The sequence below is a fragment of the Stenella coeruleoalba genome (assembly GCF_951394435.1).
Source record: "Stenella coeruleoalba genome assembly, chromosome: X".
NCBI lineage: Eukaryota > Metazoa > Chordata > Mammalia > Artiodactyla > Delphinidae > Stenella > Stenella coeruleoalba.
This window is the reverse complement of record NC_137152.1, coordinates 4,372,299-4,395,195: the sequence shown is the minus strand read 5'-3', so window position 1 is coordinate 4,395,195 and position 22,897 is coordinate 4,372,299. Positions and strand designations below refer to the sequence as shown.

Genomic DNA, 22,897 nt, shown 5'->3' with positions numbered 1-22,897 from the left:
TCCAGTCAGTGATTATCCACTCCGCCCAAGCAACCTTCTGTTGAGTGCTGCCCGTGAGTAAGGCGCTGTGCTGTGCCCAGGAAGGGGTTGCTGATGCCTCTGGCTAAGGTCGCTAAGATTTGAAAGGCTGCCAGTAGCTCTCCTACTGGACCGGGGGTGAAAGCGTCATGCCACGCTTTGGGTAACGCAAGCACAGTGCAGCGGAGGATTCCTTTTGTCCGGGGCATCAAGAGACTTTCCAAAGGAGATGGCTCACATGCTGGTCTTGATGGATGCGTAGGACTCGCAGAGACAGGGGCATGGAGAGATTGGACATCTGCAGTAGCACCTTGTGCTGGAGGGCCTGACGGTGTGTGATATCTCAGGGGCATCCCGACCGGACTGCAGGTGCCCTTGGGTGCACTTTGCCGGGAGGCGAGGTGGGGCGTCGTGTTAGAGGCAGAGCCTGGAAGATGCCAAGTGTTGTGCTGAGCAACTGGGTTTTGTTTCATAGCCTCTGCCGAGTCCCTCGGGGGATGTGAGGAGGGACGTGACATCCCCTAATCCTAATCTCTTAAGAGGACGATCCTAGCAGGCTCGGCACAAAGCTTCGGAGGATGCGCTCCTCTTCAGATCTCCAGATCCCCGGAGCTATGCTCATCTTTCGGGGCCTTGGGAGAGTGCACTCCACGTCCAGGGCCACGTCTGCAAGAGTTTTCCATACAGGTACCTGTGTAGAGCACGGAGGAGAGGACTGGCTGCACTGGGAGCTCTCTTTGCCTCTGGATCTCTGCTGCCTTTTGAACGGAAGTAATTGTCCCTGACCCCTCCCTCCTGAGCAGTTTAGGGGTCGGGCAGGAAGTCAGCGTCATCAGGTGATACCTTTAGAGAGGTTAGGCGGCCCCTGGGTCCCTGGCCCCAGCCTGCTGCTTCGTGCCGTTCTTTACCGTCCGAGGCTCCTATGGGGACCCTGGTCACAGAGGCGATGGCTATGAACTGACCGTGATCAGAATAATGACAGTTAAAGAACCGATAATGGGTTTATTTGCAAAGATCATTTGATGAAAGGATAAACATTCTGAGAAGGACTTATCATTACTGCCATGGGTTAAATTGTCTAGTTAATATGAACACTAGTACGACACAGGTTGCTATCAGAATGCACCTCATTTATCTGTGCGGTACATTTTCCCAGCGCCCCGAGGACTCCCCCGCATGTGACCCTGTTCATCTCCTCAGCACTTTCAGGAGCCGCGTGACAGCCTTGGGGCCACGGTTTACAGATGAGGGAAGCAAGATGGAGACAGGGAGGGTCCTACCTCAGGCTGCAGAGTCTATTTCCACCCTGGCAGACAGTCAAGTCTTATTTTAGGAAATTCTCTCCACACAGCCGTTCTCACACTGCTTGGGGCACAGTGGCTCCCGGAAGGCTACTGTAGGCAGCTGGCATTTCAGAAGAATTCTTTCCGTGAGGCTGACAAAAGAAAAAAAAAAAAAAAAAAGATGATTCAATTCAGGAATGTGGAAACAGGCCATTCTTTGCTTAAGGCATCTTTCCATGGTTGGCAATTGTTTGAGATGCTAAACTATTTGAGGAATTCAACTTGTTTTTGTTTGGGGGGTGGCGGGGGTGGGGGGGAGCGGTATTTTCTGGGTCATCCAGGCATGACTGCTGGAAATCCCGTGGGAGTTTCTTGCTTTAGGGTAGACACGGCCAAAAATGAGCAGGGGAATGGTGAAGTTGGACTCAAATGTCGAAGATGATACAGATTATGAAAATGGTGGTAGTGTTTCTCCAGAGTCACTACAAGGTTATAAAATACGGTACCAACTCTGCAGGCTGACATCGATAACCATGGTTCTTGTTACTCCGTCACAGTCCGTCCTGTGGTTGACAAAGACTCCACCCATCGTGGTTCTAGAGCATGCATGGCATGGAACCCGCTAGAACCATTTCCGCCTCCTCATTCACCCTTTCTCATTGGATTCCAGCCCTCCTTGAAGAATCCGTTGTACACGACTGCTGATGCTTATTGAGGTTATCTTCTTAAAGTTATGGTAAAATACACACAACATAAACGTTACCATTTTAATCTTTTTTTTAAGTGTATAGATCAGTGTCATTTTTTAAATTTAGTTTTTATTTTATATTGGGGTATAGTTGACTTATGCTGCTTATGCTGTTGTGTTAGTTTCAGGTGTACAGCAAAGTGGTTCAGTAATACATATATATGTATTGATATGTATACGTATGCATACATAGGTAATGTGTAATAGATCAGTAGATAGATCTAATAGGTCTAATAGATCTAATAGATCAGTGGTATTAAGTACATTCACATGGCTTTGCAACCATCACCATTATCCATGTCTAGAACTTCTTTCATCTTCCCAATCTGAAACTCCATACTTATTTTTTTTAATTTATTTTATTGAAGTATAGTTGATTTACAACGTTGTGTTAATTTCTCTGGTACAGCAAAGTGATTCAGTTATACACATACATACATTCTTTTTCGTATTCTGTTCCCTGATGGTTTATCACAGGAGGTTGACTATAGCACCCTGTGCTCTGCAGTAGGACCTTGTTGTCTATCCATTCTATACATAATAGTTTGCATCCGCTAATCCCAAACTCCCAGTCCTTCCCTCTCCCATCGCCTTCCCCCTTGGCAACCACAGTCTGTTCTCTATGTCTGTGGAAACATTAAACTTATTAAACGATGACTCCTCATTCCTCCTTCTTCCTAGCCCCTCCCCACCCCCAGTCCCTGGGAACCACTACGCTACTTTCTGTCAATATGGATTTCACTGTTTTAGCTACCACATATAAATAGACTCATGCGATGTCTATCCTTTGGTGTCTGTCTTATTTCACTTAGCACAACATTGAAGGGTAGCCGAATATGCCACCCCAAAAAGTATGCCAGCTCAGTTACTTTGAGATGAAGGCAGTTGAGAAGAAGCAGGTAGAAGGAAAGCTCCCTGTACTCCCCGATTTGCCTAAAAGCAGTACATAGATTTGCAAAAGATACCAGGAAAGACAAAAGTTAATCACCAGAGATAATTTTAGACCCTATCAGCCAGGAGGTGGCACCAAAGGAACCCATATAAACTTTTCCAACTGGACTCTGTATACCATTAGTTAACTTCTGATCGTTTGTCCTTGGAAACCTCCAATTGCTTTCCTTTGTGCTGCTCTTTCTTGATAAATTGCTATTCTTTGTTGAAGATGCTCTATAAGCCAGAGTTCTAAGCCACCTCTTGGAGTTATTCATTTTCCCTGGGTCTCTCCCATGGACACATGAGGCATACATGTTAGTAAACTTGTTTGTCTCTTGTTCATCTGTCTTTTATTACAGGGGTCTTAGCCAAGAGCTCAGAGGGATAGAGGGAAAATTATTTTCCCTTCCCTACACTGTCCTCAAGATTCATCTGTGGCATGGGTCAGAATTTCATTTCTTTTTAAGGCAGAATAACATCCCATTGCATGGATAAACCACATCTTGTTGATTACTTAAGGAATCTTGAACCATTTTATGGTTTTAAACTTTCGATGCCAATATTTTGTTCCTCCAACAAAGTAATGGGTTGACAAAGGCACACATCCTATCTTACCAATGTGTATGAAGATAGAGTCACCCTGGGGATAGTATGTAATTAGTGATTTCTACTTTCATTTGTTTCTTTTGCCAGGGCAGAAGTTTATTTAACGGAATTTAAGGGAATTACAAAAATAGCCAAACCCATCCATTTTTACCTTCAGAATATTATAACTCACCTGTTGCACATGTTTCTGGTTTGGAAGATCCTCACATACACATGTGCTACTGTGGGCACGAGGCGGCTTAGAGCAAACCTCTCTCCACATGGTCAAATCTTTCCCCTTTGAAAGGTCCGGGGGGAGTTTCTGCAGATCCCCATGTGGTATTTGTCAGCAATTTTCCAGTAGCTCAGTACACATTGCTCCGTGAAGTATCCTTCCGAAAAATGAAGGAGGAAATGAAATTATCGGGTGGCTGGTTAAGTAAGAGAGCTGTCTCTTCATGATTAGGAATAAGAACACTGAAGTTTATCCTTGCTGAGTGAACAAGCAGACACAGCCCATGTCTTGAATTTTGGGGGAGAACATCTAGGTTATTGAGAGGGGGGAAATAAACTGGAGAACAAACACACCATACAGTAACACCACTGTTAACATTCAAAAATGGTGTGAATGATCCAGGTTATAGTTTTAAAAGCTCCCAGGTGACTCTGATGTGCCCTAGTTTGAGAGTCTGGCTAAAGCAAGGCTATAAACACAGGTGTTCTGAACTCTAGTCATAGAAAAGGTAAAGAACTATTTAAGTAGTCTCAGTATCCCCAAAGAGAAAGATGAATGCTAGCAAAAACAAAGGGAAACCTGTGAATCCAAACAAAATGAAGAATTTGTTAGCAAATATGACCGATAGTTAAGCATTCATAGAGACTGCCTCAGTGATGTATAAAGGATCAGTTTTATAACATATTTCTTAAGGTGAAAAAAAAAACAGTGGGAACAACAGTTTCTACTTCTTGACCTAAATCAGTTAATTATGGAATTTGCTTCATTTGGCATGCTTGCTCCAGAAATGTTCTCAAATTAAATTAGTGGTAAAAATTACGTTTATCAATAAAAATGGCATACCTCTTCCCTCTAACCTGTAATAGCAACTACATGGAACTTGGAAAATCTGTAGATGGGAAGGCGTCATGATCGGAGCTAAGCAAGGACAGCGAGTCCTCAACTTGTCTGTTGAAGGTTCTTGATACGTGGATGACTTTAAAGGATAACTGAGAGATTGGCAAGGCAAAAAAATAAATACCCAGGGCAAGAGAGAATTATGTAACCGTAGCTTATTTCCAGTATGTTGGAGAGGCATGGAAGGGATGCTTCTCTACAGAAGCAGACAAAAATGAAAAATCATTGGGACCCATTAATTTGGCACCATAGATATCTGGTTAATTATGTTTCGTTTGTCCAATAAAAATTAATTGTATTCTTTGAATACATTTTAAGTATTTTTTGGATACTACCTAAGAATTTGGGGAAGCTATTTCACATGTTAAATATGCTTCTGTGAAAAAAAAAAATCAAATAATACAGGTTCGTTTAAAGCCCCCAGATTTAATTAACAGATTTATTCTGCAAACGATCTGTTACTGTGAAGATAAGAGTAAATGCAAAAACATACAGCTGTATATGTATACATACATAAATTTATCTTTCTATACATGTTACATGTATTAAAAAGGTGGGATTATCCTGTGGTTATTATAGCTTATTTCATTAAGAATTCAGCATAGATATTTATACATATTGATCCTTTTAGCGCCTGTTGTTTCTGAGTCCATCCTGAGATGAAAGAAAAAATAAAGGCACCCATGAAAACTCACTGAAGAAAAGATACTTAGAAAACTACCTTGGATAACTTTATTGGACTCTAAAAATTAACTAATTAACTCTGTTGGGCATAAAATAACATGCATTGATACATTTTCAGCTAAATTACAGAGAAAAATATTTTGCCTCTTTGGGAAGGTGTTTAACTTGCAAAGGAGCAACTTTTCTAATGAACCATTTGCAGTTCCAACAAAAATGAGCTTGGGATGAATAACATAGTAAGGTCTTAGGAGCAGCTGTGCACTGTGCATCTTACTACCCTAAAGTTCCAATCGTATAGTAGATGCTCAGTAAAGTTTAACTCAGTAAGTGGAGACACTTTAATAATAAATACCCACGGGGAGGCTACAAGCTGCAAAGAACAGACACATCTACTCAACCTGCTTTAAACAGCCAGGGCCACTGTCTCGTCCGGCACAAGTCCAGGGAAGAGCAGGCCTCAGAAAAGTTTGCTTCCACAGCTCGACTGTGTCATCAGGGTCCAGGCCCTTCCATTACTTCTTTTATTTTATTTTTTATTTAATTTATTTGTTTTGTTGTTTGGCCATGCCAAGGGGCACGCGGGATCTTAGTTCCCCAACCCGGGCTCGAACCTGTGCCTTCTGCTGTGGAAGCACAGAGTCTTAGCCACTGGACCGCCAGGGAAGTCCCTCCATTACTTCTTTTAGAGCATCAGCTTCATCATGGCAGTAGGCAGTTGCCAATAGCAACCAGAGTTTCCCCATCTACATCCTGATGAAGAAAGAGTGACTGGCCTCTGTTTCCCAGGAACCCTATCCAGCAAATCTCTTTCTGTGACTCATTGGCCCAATATGGACCCATCATCCTTGGAGCAAGGGATATGAAATGACCAGAACTGGTGCTCTGGGATGGCATGATAGTCTGGGTTGGAACAGAGGTGCAAGTACATGCCCCCCGGCTGACTCGGCTCTCTCTTTGTTGTAGAAGAAGAAAACATACAGTAACAATCTTGTTACATTCATAATGTCTCAATGTGGGGCAGTGGTAATGCAACATGTTGGGTGTGGAGAAGTCTGAGATACAAAGAATGTAGAGACATATTCCAAAAGTGATTGTTGGTTCATGGTGGCCCTGAGAGAGAACTAGCGCCAGATACTTTTAATGTCTGGTCCAGAGATTCATCCTCGTTGAGTGTCATTACAGACAAGCTTAGTGCCTGGTCTTGTGCTTGAAATGTGGAGTCTTGGAGATGCCAAGTTGATTGAACAGAGACTCTTCTTAAAGATGACCGGCACCAGCATCTAAACCACGCAGGAAGCAGAATTTGGGGTTGAAGTCCCGAAAGGGAGCCTTCATTTATAACAGTTAACAGTTAACAGTTAACAGTTAACAGTTCCTCCTCCATAGTTACATTTCTAGCTGAGTATTAAAAACAAGCGAACAATGCCTTCACTTCCCAGTGCTTTGTCGTGGTATTCACTACTCAAAAGTTTTTGCCTAAGAAAAAGCGTTTTCATAAGTGAAGATTTTTATTCAGGATTAATAATGTAAATACCGTTAAAAATAGTAATAAATTTTATATGGTAGATAATAATGGATATAGATTACCTTAGTTAGTCCTTAAAATAACCCTTTGCAGAAAACAGAACTTGGACTCTTTCTGTTTATCACCCCTCTGTCTATATCTGTCTGCCTCTCTAAGTATCATCCATCCATCCCTCCATCCATCCGTGTTTCTCTCGCTCTCTTTCTCTCTCTCTCTCTCTCTCTCCCCCGACCCCCAACTGTGGGAGGGAAAAAACTTTTTCCTCTGCTCTCTTACAATCTGTTTATTGAGGCTTTTGAATTAAACTGACAAAAGACAGATTAACAGGAGAAAGACATATTTCTTTATCGATGTTAATGTTTTCATGTGCGTGGGGGTGCCGACTTAAATGCACAACGTGAGAGTTGTGAGTTACGTTTGATTTGGGGCAAAATGAGAACTATAGCCCAGGAGACAGCATCTCAGCTAGCTCTGAGCAACTGCTCCAAAGAGGCGGGGGGAGGGGGGGAAGGTCAGTATATATGTGATTTTGGTGAAGGGGAGTACATGCAATCAAGCACATATTTTTCTTTAATTAATTAATTTATTTATTTTTGGCTGTGCTGGGTCTTCGTTGCTGTGCACAGCCTTTCTCTAGTTGCGGTGAGCGGGGGCTACTCTTCATTGCGGTGCGCGGGCTTCTCACTGCGGTCGCTTCTCTCGTTGCGGAGCATGGGCTCTAGGCGTGTGGGCTTCAGTAGCTGCGGCACGCGGGCTCAGTAGTTGTGGCTCGCGGGCTCTAGAGCGCAGGCTCAGTAGTTGTGGCGCACGGGCTTAGTTGCTCCGCGGCATGTGGGATCTTCCCGGACCAGGACTTGAACCCGTGTCTCCTGCCTTGGCAGGCAGATTCTTAACCACTGCGCCACCAGGGAAGTCCCCAAGCACATATTTTTTTGGAGAATGTTTCTGCTAGTCCCGAGGAGCAGACGTACCAGGAAGGATTTTAGTGCTTTTCTAGACACGAGGAGATGCAGGAATCGGGCTCATAAAATCAGCTCCTGAAAATATCTAACTATCTGAGGACGTGTTCTGCCAGTTTTTCCCAGAGCACAGCGGGCCTCATTCCTGGTCTCCACCCTGAGCTCCTTTCAGGGGGTGTTGAAGGCCACCAGCTGCAGCGGCCCCAGATTTAATCCTTGTAGAGGGAGAGGGCAAGTGCCAATTTGTAGTCGACAGGGGCTGCACAGAAAGAAATTAAAACCCAAAGAGGTGATTACACAGGTGTGGGGTGGGCTTCGTGTACCATTTTAACGGAAGGTGATAAATTACAGAGAAGTGAGCAGACAAAGGAAAAGGTGGTTGGGCTCCTAGGGGTGGGGAACTGTGGGAAGAAGACCAGGCGTGGTAGTTCTTGGTAGCTCTTGCTAGTTAAGGTAGTTAAGGGTTCTTTAGTAAGGCTTGTTATGCAGAGAAGAGTCGTTCACCTTTTCCGGTATGGGAGAGGACACCTTTACAGATGGAAATTTACGTCACCTTCTCAAAGGGAAATTTATGCCCTTCTTTTAGGCAGAAAGGGGAAGGGCAGAGAGTTCTTCCTGCATCTGTTACTTCTCAGTTGCTTTCATCTTAAAATAATTCTTATGCCAAAGTGGCATATTTGGGGGTGCATATTCTGATGTCTTTGTACCTATCTATCAATCCATCCATCCGTCCATCCATCTATCATGTCTACCTACCTAGCTATCTATCATATCTATCTGTCCATCTATCCATCTATCTATCAGTTCCAAAGCTTGGGTTCCCCACAATATACTTACATGCTTATATATGTAAAATGATTATGGGACTGCTTGGGCCCTGACTCTCAATGGATGACTTATTTCTATCATGAGTGTCTGCAAAGCTAAGACCTTACCCAATAGTGATTAAGTAAAAGAACCTGAAAAATAACTTTCGTTTCCTGACTTCCAGTGCAATGTGTTTCCACTACACCAGTTTTCCCTGCTATTTTGAATTTTTTCAGTTAAGAAAGATTTCCTTCCTCAGGCTTCAGTGCCATTAAAGCCTCAGTGTCAACTTCTCATCTTTAATTTGCTCCTAGGCCAGCATCTCCCCTCTCCCAAAGAGAGAGGGACCCAGAGATACTGAGAAAGACTGCACAGCGTGTTATATATATTCTACCACTCTGCGGACCAAAGAAAGCACAGAGGCGCTCAGCCATGCCGTTTAGAAATAGCACATAGCTCAAAGAAGAGCCGTCGAGTGCCCATGTGTTTAAAACTCCTGATTCTTGGAAACCTACTTTCGCCAGCTTTGCCTCCACTCCATTTCTGTGGTTCGCGCTGAGCTCCCTTTGGTAGATTATGTAAGTCACAAGGGCACAGGGGCTCATTATTCCGGCTTTTTCTTCTTAGCTTCCCTTTTCTTGACCCATTCCTCCCTCCTGAAGTTGAAAATAGCTATGCCTCTTTGATGCAGAAGAAAGGAGTGCTAGGTAGTCCTCAGAAGGGGACCATGCTTATGCAATAAGGGGAACTTTCTACTTCTTTCTCTGTCCATCCAGCAGTGAAGTCCTGGGTAACACAAGCGAAATAACAAGTTCATACTTTACAGCTCTAGCACATAACTGCTCTCTCAGTGACAGGGGATTTCGATGCTGCTTTTGTGGTGTGCGTGAGTTGCTGTTGTCCTGAAACAAATACAATAGTCGCCCTTTGCTGGAAAAACTTATTTTTTTTTTTCCTGAGGGGAATTTCTAGCTAAACCCCTATTTTTGGTTTTGAGTTAACAAGTAAGTCTGCTTCTTCAGGGTCCATCACACTTACTTCTGTAGATGGAGAGAAATTGTGACTAGGCTTATGGGGACAGAATACCATCTAAGGAAAAATCCCAAAATTAATGCTAAGAGTACAGGAGACACTAACCTGTGGTATGATGTTTCTCCATCTACTTAACTATTCCTTAGGTGTTCGTTTGGTTTTTTTTTTTTTGAAAATAATAAGAAGAAATAATGTTTGTCTTATTGATTTCACAAAGACCTTTTGAGCTTGAAACGAGCATTGACTATGAAAGCATTTTGCCATAATTCACAACCACATTCGCTGATGTTATTAACACTTCATGCTGGATCATTGGAAAGTCCTCGGGCATCTTCCCATTTTGGATGTCAGTCTATTTGCATTGCCCTCCAGACACCACTGTTGAGGACCCTGTAGAACAGTCTTCCACAGAAAGTATGGTCCAAAGGTCAAGGATCCTGGCGTCGAGAAGAGAGATCATCAGAGATGCTCTCAGGCTCTGCCCAAGACCTACTGAATCCAAATGTTCCTTGTGGTAAAATCTCCAGGAGACTCAAGGAACAGGAGAGTTTGAGAAGCATGGAACGTAACGTGTCCCCCTAATGAATTCCCCAAATTCCTGCGCACGGTGATGAACTTGAGAATATCTACCCCCCACCGAAATGTGTGGACCCCAGGTGTTCAGAGGAGCCACCAAGTGTTTAACCCTTCCTCATCTTCCCTAGTCACCCTACCTGTTTTGGGGGACAGATCTCAAATGGTATGCACCCATCTCACCTTGCTTGGGGCCCCAGTGTTTCTGTGGGGTTGTTCCAGATTGTTCATTCCCTTATGGATATCAGAGCCAGGCATGTAGTCTTAGAAGGACCCTGAAGAAACGCAAGGGCGTCTGTAGCTATCTATGCGCATCGTTCACCTCTGCAACCATAGCGGTTACGTAACTAGAGATTTTTCTAAACATGGTACGTCTGTGTCTCTGCTAGTTGTTCTTTTGGGTGAATATGTACTAAATCGGTCCATGAAGAGTAGAGCTGAGGTCTGCTCCAGAATGGAGACAGAATTTGATGTCAGGAGAGAGTGGGATAAACTCATTCAATGGACAATGGAATGCGAACATCGTGGCCTTTGATCGTGTCAGAGGCGTGAGGTGTAGGAGAACCAGCCGTGGGGTGTAGGATCGGGGGTCAAAAGATATAGGCCTGGGGTCCAGCCCTGACACGCTGTACCTGCCTGACAAGGTCCTGGTGCCCTGGTCTCTGCAGCTCACCTTTCGTCAGCAGTAAAATCAAGGTTAGCTCAGTGACCTTGTAAATAAAATAATGAATGTGAAAAAACTTTTACGTATTCATATGAAGAGAACTTTGTTTATACCTTAAAATACAGACCAGGAAACCTGACCAGGGGATGGGAAAGCATAGAGGCTCTGTGGACTTTGCCAGAGGGAATAAGTTGCTCATCTTGGTGAAAGAAAATTAAAAGCTAGGACTGTATAATAAGTTTAAATGTAATAAATTCAGCGGAGCAACTGGCTCTGTTCTTGGCATCTCAGGGTCAAGTAACCAAGGCGATGATTTGCATGCTAAATTGAGCCCTTTGCTCAGTTTCTCATAATACTTATCCAAACCGGCAACACTTAGACGGAGTGAGCTGGTGGAATTCTGGAGGGTAGGTCTGCAAGCAAAGTGCAAACTGTCAAGCATGTTTAAAAGCACCAAGAGAAAAAAAAAAATCACTTTCCGCGAAGGCCTTCGGGCTTGTAATGCACAAAAATGTCTGTCATTAAAAGCTTACCACGGTTTAGATGAAAACGTAGTTATTTTCAGTATTTATTATGTGTTTAAAGCAAAAGTTTAAGATTTCCTTTTCAAAACTCAGTGCTTTTGTCCTGGGAAAATATAGCCTAATTATACATTACTTAGACATTGTGAATTTGATTATGTGTGGTTTTCTCCACGTCAGCCTATTTGAATTTTCAAAATCTTTGTTTTCACCACTTCTGGGCCATCACTCTAATAATATTTACCTACAAAGAATCCATTCGCAGTCATTTGTCGCTGCACCTAAGTACCTCTACTACCTTGAAAACTAAAAAGAGAATGTATACTTTCCATATATAGACAAACACAAACTCCTCCAATAGTAGATAAAAGAAACTGCATTAAATCGTGGAAGCACTTTTCACGATGTTCTTAATGGAAGCAGCAGAGAAACGGGATGCATCCCCAGCCTCCACTGTCTCCTGCCATCCCTTTATTCTTTTTTTTTTAATTTTTATTTTATATTGGAGTAAAGTTGATTTACAGTGTTGTCTTAGTTTCAGGTGTACAGTAAAGTGATTCCATTATACATACATACACATATATCCATTCCTTTTCAGTTTCTTTTCCCATATAGGTTATTACAGAGTATTGAGTAGAGTTCCCTGTGCTATACACACAGGAGGTCCTTCTTTTAAATTGAAGTAGATGATCATACTAAGTGAGGTAAGTCAGAAAGGCAAAGACAAATACCACATGATATGACTTGTATGTGGAATCTAAAATATGGCCATTCCCTTGATTCTAAGTGTGAACACCGTCAGTGACATATACCTCCTTCCGCATCGCCTCAAAGCAGTTTCCTGTTCTTTCACTGACAAACATGACAGGCTGGAATGGCGTGAACAGTACAAGATGCCAGGATTCCTGGGAAAAACTACCACGCCTTTTGATCTGTGACGTCCAGAAAGAAATTGAGCTCCAACTATGGGGGCTAAGTAAGCTCTCTCCGCAAAGGCAGCAGAAGTGTTGTACAAATTAAAATGTTCATGGTAAATAGACGCACGGATCCTGCTGGGAAAGTTACTACGTTTCAATTCACATCTTTGCTTTTCTTCCAGCTGATGATCTCTTCACGTTAAAGATTGCAAATATTTACATAAAAGAATTTCTCCTTTTATTTCAAATCAAAGTGACGGAAATGGGGGGTGAAGACACTTTGGTGCAAGTTTTCGTGTGTTTGCTGCACGCTGCAAGTGCGTAACTTGGAGGAGCACCTTCTGGGGGCGGCGTGACTGTTCATTTACTGCGTGCTTACAGAGCTCAGCCAAGTGCACCTAACATATGCTGCTTTGTAATATATGCAGATTACAAAACAGTATATGTTAGGTGAACTCTGTGTGTGTGTTCAGACATAACAGTTATACTCTGTTACATATACTTACATATATTACAGAGAGTACATTGCAGATGCACTTTGATAACATGAGAATTAAACCAATTGCAATATATATATCAATGCATATATAATTTACACAATATATATAACATGATACGCATCGTAATTATTTAATCTATATGTTATTAAATATTAAAATATCCTCTTTGTAATATGCATGAACATATATATAAAACCGTTTAACTATTGTATATGAATAAGAATATAAGAATATATGTTATACTGCACTATACATATGAAAAATACATAACATTTATAATACATATACTCTGTTTTATATGTATTACAAAGAGGATATTTTTGATGCACTTTTATAACTTATATAGATTAAAACAATTGTGATGTATATTATATATGTTATAAGTGGTGTATATTACATATGCATTAATATCTATATAACAACTCTTTTTTTTTTTTTAAGATGTTGGCGGTAGGAGTTTATTAATTAATTAATTTATTTTTGCTGTGTTGGGTCTTCGTTTCTGTGCGAGGGCTTTCTCTAGTTGTGGCGAGCGGGGGCCACTCTTCATCGCGGTGCACAGGCCTCTCACTGTCGCGGCCTCTCCCGTTGCGGAGCACAGGCTCCAGACGCGCAGGCTCAGTAGTTGTGGCTCACGGGCCTAGCCGCTCTGCGGCACGTGGGATCCTCCCAGACCAGGGCTCGAACCTGTGTCCCCCGCATTAGCAGGCAGACTCTCAACCACTGCGCCACCAGGGAAGCCGTATATCACAACTCTTTTAATCCACATGTTATAAATAAGTGCATCTAAAATATACTCTTTGTCATATATATATATATATAACATATATGCGTATAACTGTTATATGTGAATTTGTATGTGTGTATACAAAGTACGTGCACACGTACCCAAAGTACACCTAACATACTGGTTTGTACGCTATACGTGTACTATAAAGCAGCGTATGTTAGCTACAGTTTTACGGCATCCCCGTGGATGAAAACAATCGCTAATCATGGTCATTTTTCTCTACGTTTATAGCTCTCTTTTAAATGCCTGATTTCTGCCGCTTTTCTGCTAGCTATGCGGAAACTAACGAATCTCTGAAAAGATTTTGACGTCTAACCTTTGAACCTGTGTCCCATGGCGATTCAGAATAGCATGGCCGATCACCCGCAAAACAGCCGTCTGATCCTCCTAGGCGGCGCACAGCTTGTTCTCTGGAGAACCACTTCGGAGATATTTCAAATAAATACCGCCTGATGAAGAGCAGAGAATCAGAACTGATTGGTGTGCAATTACGTGTCAGGGAATAAAATATATTACAGTAGATTTGCAAAGCACAGCATTCTTTAGACAAGTTATTGCTATGTTTTAAAAAACCACGAGCCTACAATGATACAACATTTTTAAAATTTGACATTTATTTCTGGTAAATAATCCGCTGCTCTGTTTTTCCTTCACCACGATTAACAGGTGGCAGGCGCACCTCATGTGTGTAGGGAGCAGGTGCCGCAGGAAATATTTCTTTTGCTCTGCGCTTGGAGAGGGAGGGTTAGTATATATAGAAGAGGCCATACCGTTTAGGGGCAGACAGATTTGGTACTCAGTTGTCCTTCTGGGTACGTTTAGGCAATCTGTATGATCTTTGTGATTCCCTTTGTGTACCTAGAAAATGGAGGTAGCCATGCCCACCTCCCTGGTCGGTGTATATATTAGGGAAATTACCGGTACATAATTTTATATGTAGTATTATATATGCATCAACCATATATATGCATATACATATATATGTGTGTGTATGTATACATACATGGGTCTGTGTGTGTGTGTGTGTGTGTAATATACTATATAGAGAGAGAGAATGTATGGCTAGGTGCCCAACACAAATTAGGTGTTATTTATTTATTTTTTTAACATCTTTATTGGAGTATAATTGCTTTACAATGGGGTGTTAGTTCCTGCTGTATAACAAAGTGAATCAGCTGCACGTATACATCTATCCCCATATCTCCTTCCCTCTTGCGTCTCCCTCCCACACTCCCTATCCCACCCCTCTAGGTGGACACAAAGCACGGAGCTGATCTCCCTGTGCTATGCAGCTGCTTCCCACGAGCTATCTATTTTACATTTGGTAGTGTATATATGTCCATGCCACTCTCTCACTTCGTCCCACTAGGTGTTATTTAAATTTAAGTCCTCTGATGTAAGGTACAGTAATCTCTCTCCATCCATGGAGTTTAGGGATTGTGAAGGCAAATGGTCCCAGGGCCAGAAAAGGTAAGGACGTGGTGACAGACTACGTAAAGACCATGGAGAGCTGTAAGCATTGTTTCATGGGGCCATCTTGACTGCAAGATTTGACTTGTAGAAATCGAGGGTCAACACTGCCGTCGATGTAGAAAACACTACAATGATTTCTGCATTTTTCAAGAGTGGTCAGAAGCTCGTGTTTTTCTGTAAATATCCCACTTTTCAAATGTAGGCAGCTGATTTGATGAAAGAAAACAGGTGTGGGACACAGGCACATGGGAAAATTATCCAGAAACATCACTGCTTTGAACAAGAGTTGACCTACAAGCGACTCATTCTTGATTTCTTAATCTCCCTGCACCATTCGGTTGAGGGTGGAACCCACCACAGAGCTTGTTAGATATGGAGTTCTCAGGACAGCTCCTGTCCTAAGGAACGGGAAACTCTGGGGTGGAGCCCAGCATCTTAGTTTTAATAACCCCTCTAGGTCAGGGTCTGCAAACGAAGCCCAGAAGTCCAGATCTGAACCACCATCTGCCTTTTTCCAGCCATAAACTAAGACTGGCCTTTCTGTTTTTAAATGGTTGGGGAAACAAACAAAATCAAAAGAAGAATCATGTTTTTTTTGGTAATTATAACAAAATTACATTGAAGTACTGAATTATGCCAAGAAACAACAACAAAACTGGTAACGGAAAAACTATAAATTGTACTGTGAAAGACAGTTTTCCATAAGAGAAAGTTCTAAGTTCTCTGCTCCCTCCCAGAATTTTTTATGATCTACTTGATACTCATAAGCTTATATTTATATCAGCCATCTCTTTATTTTATTTATTTATTTATTTTTGCTGTACGTGGGCCTCTCACTGTGTGGCCTCTCCTGTTTGCGTAGCACAGGCTCTGGACGCGTAGGCTCAGCGGCCATGGCGCACGGGCCCAGCCGCTCCGCGGCATGTGGGATCTTCCCAGACCGGGGCACGAACCCTTGTCCCCTGCATTGGCAGGCGGACTCTCAACCACTGCACCACCAGGGAAGCCCCCATCTCTTTATTTTTTAAAAAAATGGTAAGAAAAAAATAACCTTATGTTTATCTCAAATGTTAATGTCACATGGAAGAATCATATTTTGCAACGTATGGAAAGCATATGAAATTCTGTGTCCATGAGTATGCTTTTAGGGGGACACAGTCACGCCCTGTCACGTCTTACGATGTATGGCTGCTTTAACATTACAACAGCTGAACAGTTACAAGAGAGACTGTATGGACCGCAGGATCTGAAATACTTATTCTGTGGCTGTTTAGAGAGAAACCTTGTGGACCCGGCCGCAGCTGATTCTGGTGCATGTTCACATTTGAGAGCTGTGATGTTTAGTGACAGTCGTGAAATGTAATCCTATGTTTGTGTCAACAAGGGGAAGGGAAGCAACTCCTGCGGCAGTTACTCTGTGCTCACTGAGCACCCGTTTGTGAATCTGTTTCAGGTAGGTAAGTAAGAAAGAGCTTTTGGAATAAGCCACGGACTTCAGCTTCTCAGGTCCTTCCCTGGAAGCTTAGAAACAAATCATCTCCTCTTTGGATTCCTCTTCTGTAAAGCACAATAAGCAATCCACACCATGCAAGATCATGCTGAAACTATAATCAGTAAACGAGACGAAGTGCATAACCAATTTCCTGGCACAAAGTAGGTGTTTTAGAAACAGAATTATCCTTTGAGTTTTAAAAGATTGTTTTCACTCTGAAGAGATTTCCAGGAGAGAATAAGATACCAGGAACTGTGTCAGGGTCTGAAAAACATATGCACATGGTGTTGTTTATTTAGAAAAGTATTGCGGGGGGGACTTCCCTGGTGGCACAGTGGTTAAGAATCCACCTGCCAATGCAGGGAACACGGGTTCGAGCCCTGGTCCGGGAAGATCCCATATGCCACTGAGCAACTGAGCCCATGCGCCACAACTACAGAGCCCGCCTGCCACAACTACTGAAGCCCGTGTGTCTAGAGCCCGTGCTCGCAACAAGAGAAGCCACCGCAGTGAGAAGCCCACTCACCACAACAAAGAGTAGCCCCCGCTCGCCGCAACTAGAGAAAGCCTGCATGCAATGACGAAGACCCTATGCAGCCAAAAATAAATAAATAAAATGAATAAATTTTTTAAAAAAGAGAAAAGTATTGGGGCATGGAGAAAAATGCCATATTCACTTTTCAGCTCCCAACATTAATTTTCTTTAAAACTCTTATAAACAGGACTCAAGTACAATTAGGTTTTAGAGATCCAGGATGTAAGTGAAAGCGCTTATCAATATGTCTATCAAACAAGACACCTGTTTCAAGTAGGTATTTAGTCACTATTTATTGAGTGAGCAGTATGTCTGGTTTTCATTGTTGCTTCTCTGTTGCAAGATCCACTGTTTTATTAACCTGGTCTTCCATTGTCATGCTTAATATCTTCTTATTTTATAACTAGGATTAAACACTGTTCCTCCAAAGGACACTACTTGGTTGGTTGAAGATGAAGATATTGGATAGCTTTTCCTAATTAAGCACCCCAGCTCTTATAAAGCCATATTATTGGCTGTCCCTGCCTGATGCCCAGGGTGACGTGTCTCCATGGTGATCACGTATGCCCTGTCTCATGGGCGGCAGCGGCCAGCTCTGCAGGGATCCAGCTCCCTCCCGCCCACAGGGGCCAGTTCCCTCCCATAGACTGGGCTTTGCCTCACTGCCATGACCCTTTCTCAAAGTGCAAGGATTTTTATTCACTTCTTCCCAGTGGCTTTACTTCCTGAAAGAAGCATATGCTTCTTTCTCTATTTATTTCCAATCCATTGGCTTAGAAATTCCCAAAGGGAAAAGAAATAAACTGGAAAACCAGAGTTTCCAGAGAGAAGACTTGAGCACCCACTGGATCAGGACATCCCAGATTCCAAGAATTTTTATCCTCTCCTTCAGATAAAAGCGGGAAATTCCAGCTGATCGCCTGGAAAATTGCCTCTGTCTGTCAGCAACCTTGAAAGAGATTTTGAATTGGGTAGATACACACAAACCCCTTGACATTTAGGTCTATGTGATTCTTTGAAAGCTAAACGTATCGACACCAAAGGAATTTCTCCAGAGTAGGATGCTGTAGAGAAGATACACTCCTTCATTTCTCTCTCACATCACTCTTTTCTGTTTATTTAAAACCCATTCTGACGCTAGAATTCATCTCTGTCACCTCTGCTATTCCTACTCTGCCAGTATCCCCTGCCTCCTTTTTTTTTTTAAAAAAAAATAACATCGGTGAGGTTGAGAATAAAGTTCATTTTAGTCCTGAAGAGTAAAGTTTCCAGGTGCAAATGAAGCCTTAAATGGGAGGCATGTATCACTCCTATATGGTTCAGCACATCTATGAACATAACACTCACCAACCTTATTAAACTCTCACATAAATGGTAGGTTTGAGTATAGATGAAGGAAGAAATGCCTCTTTATCCAATGTCTACATTTATTTTGTCTTTCACCACAAATCATTTCTTTAGTCTTGCTACAGATTTTATTATTGGCCAGAGCGAGGACTGGTCAGTTTTTATCTGACCTGGAAACTATTTCAAAAACCTAAGATTTTTTGCAGTACAATTAAAACACACACACACACACACACACACACACACATTTTGGAAGATTTAATGCTTTCATGGATGGAACCCAGGGCTGCTTTCAAAAGGTAGTCATAACCTTGAATAATTTATGTTTCCTTTGGCCTGGTTTAAAACATTTTGATTACATAAAGAATGTAATACTTCTCTTCATCTTTCCTTCATTAAAGAGCCGTATTGTATTTCAATTAAAAAAAAACCACGAAAATAATCACTCTATGAAAAGAAGTGGTATAAGAGATGCCCAAATTAAATATATAGAATATATGTAGAATCATGATTCACTTTCCATATGAGTGATATAAACCTAGGAAGAAGAAATATTCTCCAAATCCAAGTGTTTTAAAGTTAATAACGTCATTCTTCAAAATGCCTGTCTGATTTTATTTGTGTGAACAATGTATGCTGGTGTCAGACTCTTTATCAGGGACTTGTCCACCTGTAGAGGCAGAGTTTCCCAGCAATCACCAGGAGGCAGAAGGCGAGAACTCACCTGCCAGTGTTAACAATGACCGGTAGTTATTGGATGGTTGCTGTGTTCAGTGTGTTCACTATTCTAATAGCTCTTACTTATATTATCCAGGCTCTGCTATAGAATGAGTCATTTCATCCTTTCCCCCGAGCAATCTGTTGCAGGATTTTGCAATTATTGAAGTCGGCTAAAATTGTCATTCATTTTCTCCAGCTTCTCCTTTTGATACCTTATTTTCTACCTTAACATAGTAAATTTTTGTTTCATTGACTTTATATTCCTAATACAATGAAAAATGACATGCATTTCATAACTCGACTGTACTAAATTATCAGTGAGTAAATTATTTGTAAAATATATTTTAATTTCATTACAGGACAGAGCCTTAAGAGAAAGGAATTCAGTTTGGTTAGTTTAAAGGCAAAGGGAAAGCAAGATTCATTTGATTAAAAAAGTAAAGCATTGAGGACCATTGTAGTTTAATCAAAATACTGCTTGTTGGAAGTTACACTTCCAGCAACATCTGCCTGGTTCTCTCAGACAGTCCATCCTGCTGACCACAAAGAGAAACAAACAAACAAAGAGATCAAGTAATCAGAGTGCCATCAGACACGTCACAATTGTCAAAGCTATCTTAACAGGGCACAAAACACTCCTGATAAAGGAAGAGACCGATAAACTGGCAAGGTGTTCTGATCGCAAAAGACACCATTAAAACAGTAAAAAGAAAAGCCACGGTTTATGACATGATATTTACAGCATTTTATTTAGTTAGTTATTTACTTTTTTTAAGTTTTTTTTTTTTGACGTGGACCAATTTTAAAGTCTTTATTGAATTTGCTACAGTATTGCTTCTGTTTTATGTTTTGGTCTTTTGGCCACCAGGCATGTGGGGTCTTAGTTCCCCAACCAGGGATTGAACACGCATCCACTATGTTGGAAGGCAAAGTCTTAACCACTGGACCACCAGCGAAGTCCCAACAGCATTTTAAACTAGCAAAATTGTCCTATCCTCAAGATAGAAAGTGTTCCTACAAATTAATAAGTTAAAAAAAAACAAAAAATAACCAACTAACAGCCCAGTTCAAAAGTGAGCAAAAGGTTTGAACTAGCACCTCATACTTTGGGCATCCAAATGCCTGATGCACCCATGAAAATGATACTCCACCTCATTGAACGTCAGGAAAATTTACATTAAAACCAGAATGAGAGACCTCTGCCCCACCACCAAAATGGCTACCATAGACAGACTGATATCAGGAAGTGTTGGCAAAGATATAGAGCAACTGGAACTCACTCACAATGCTGGTGGGAGGATGTATAAATTAGTGCAACCCTTTGGAAACTTGTTTGGCAGTGTCTATGAAAACTGGCCATAGAGATACCTGGTTCCATTCTTGACACACATGTGTACATACCTGCACCAAAAGTTATGTCCAAGGATCTTCACAGCATCACTATTCATTAAAGCCAAGAAAAGGAAAGAACCTAAATGTTGATCAAGAGTAGGATGAATGAATAAACTGAGGTGTATTCATACAAAAGAATAGTGCATAGAACTAAAAACTCAGTGAACCGCCCCCTGCAACAACATAGATACATCTTGTAATGTTACATGAAAGAAGCTAGACAGAGTAATGAATACTGTAGGGTTCCATGTATATAGAGTTTAAAAACAGGCAAATTGAATCTATGGTATTAGAATTTAGGAAACAGTTATTTTTTGGCATGGGGAGTGGTAATTATTGGGAGGTCACTTGAAGATGCTTCTCAGATGCAGGTAATGCTTGACTTTTTGACCTGGATGGTGGTGACGTGTCTGTGTTCACTGTGCCGTCATTCATTTTCCCATACAGGTATGATCTGTGCACTTTTCTTCGGTACGTCATACATCAACCAAAAGTTTATTGACTTTTTGATGCCACTTGATCCAAGACACCCACATCCTGGACTGAAGGATTGGATTTGAATGAAACTCATTTTCATCGCAAGACAAAGGTAAACCAAAATCTTTGTGAGATTTATATTATCTTCATTTTTTTTCCATCTCTTTCTCTTTTTTTTTTTTTTTTGCCCACTGGAGTTTTCTCTTCCCTTTTAGCTTTAGCCAGCATGAAAAGGGTACAATGTACAGTTTTCCATGTTGCCTGATTTTCAGCTCATTCCTGTCCCCATAAAAACGTGTGACACTTGGTGTGCGGAGTGATTTCCAACGAACGAACGTGTGCATGAGAATGAGGCAGTGTGTACACACACTGTTCTCCCTAGGCTGATTTCCATAATGGAGATGTTTCTTTGTAATTTGCTACTTTTTTTTTTTTTTTTTTTACTCTTAACGAATAGGGTCCGTGAAACTCATTAACTGTCTTCTTGGTATGAACGCTAAAGAAACAACAAACAAACAAAAAACCCAAGAAAGACTAGTCTTTTATGTCTATTTGCAGAGTGACTAATGCAGTTACCTCCCTCTGGAGAGTCCTGGTTTATCATTAAATGGACTCACTCAGGACTTTGTGAGGCCACCTTCCAGACATTTACACTTCTCACTTATCAGATTATTTCTTATTGAAATGGTTTTCATGAGACTCCCCCCTCCACGTGCCCCATTCTCTTTATTCCTTCCCCAACAGACCTTAGAATTAACCCCACATTTCACTGTGGATTCGAGACCACACAGGATGAAAGACTTTGAAAAACTGTCCGTATGAATAAGTTTATTATTTTTTTAATAGACTAAAAATCCAATCAGCTACCTTCAGTTTTCTATAATTTAAATTCTGTCCGTGCTTTTCTCTGATGGATTCAAGCTTCTAACGCGACCTGCCATTTTTCAATAAGAAGATCAATAGTGAGCATTTATAGTTTCCACTCCGGTGGGGGGGAAGGTATTAGAAGCAGTATTGTAAAAGATAGTGAGAGATTACCTCTGAAAGAGCCATTTCATTAGAAGTAGCCAGCAAAGGTTTGGGCGATGAAGGTTTCTCTTAAACTACATTGCGACGGATGCTAGAGAAATTGGCAATTTGCTGGCCGCTGAATGATTGTATTTCGTACAAGCTCTGGACACTGGTTTCTCAGTTAAGCTTTTGTTAAATACAAGTGCTAAGAATCATCCGATAAGAAAGAAAATGGGTCAGCATTTTAAACCGGCAAAACTCAATCATCTGTAGGAAATAACACCCCTCTTCTGACTTAAGTTACATATAAAAACACAGGTGACTGCATATCCTGGAGAAAGTCACATATCCTTTGGGGGCTCAGTTTCCTTGTCTTTAAAATAAGGGTTACCATACTTGCATCCATAAGACCGTGATGGAAATTAATTGATACACGTGAATGAAAACATCGTCCTCGTCATTCGAGGGGCTTACCTTTCTCCAACAGTTAGGGAAAGACAGGGGTGTCCTCTAGGCCTACCGCTGTCTTGGCTTCTCCGCCACCACTGCCCCCTAAATACAGGGCTGGTCCTGCAACCTCTCGCTCTTACATGCATCACTGACTACCTTCCCCGCTGCTGACCCTCACCTGAAGCTCCGGGTCCCTACGAGCCCTGGGCAGAATGTTGTCCTTCCATGTGATCAACAGAAGCAGGTAGACTGTGAAAGGACACGTCTAACCCTAATCCCCTACCCTCCACTGCCAAGCCTGAGCCGGTACGTGCCAAGAATTACGGTTG

At 41.8% G+C, this 22,897-nt stretch overlaps 1 protein-coding gene across 6 annotated transcripts in view; it reads left to right on the top strand.

Moving 5' to 3' along the window:
- The window catches only part of NLGN4X (neuroligin 4 X-linked), a 921,956-nt gene that overhangs the window by 212,285 nt on the left and 686,774 nt on the right, over window positions 1-22,897 (top strand). For all 6 annotated transcript variants that reach the window (XM_079910741.1, XM_079910740.1, XM_079910739.1 and 3 more), the window contains exon 3: window positions 21,078-21,219. The gene's annotated coding sequence lies outside the window, so the exon portion shown is untranslated. The remainder of the gene's footprint in view (window positions 1-21,077; window positions 21,220-22,897) is intronic.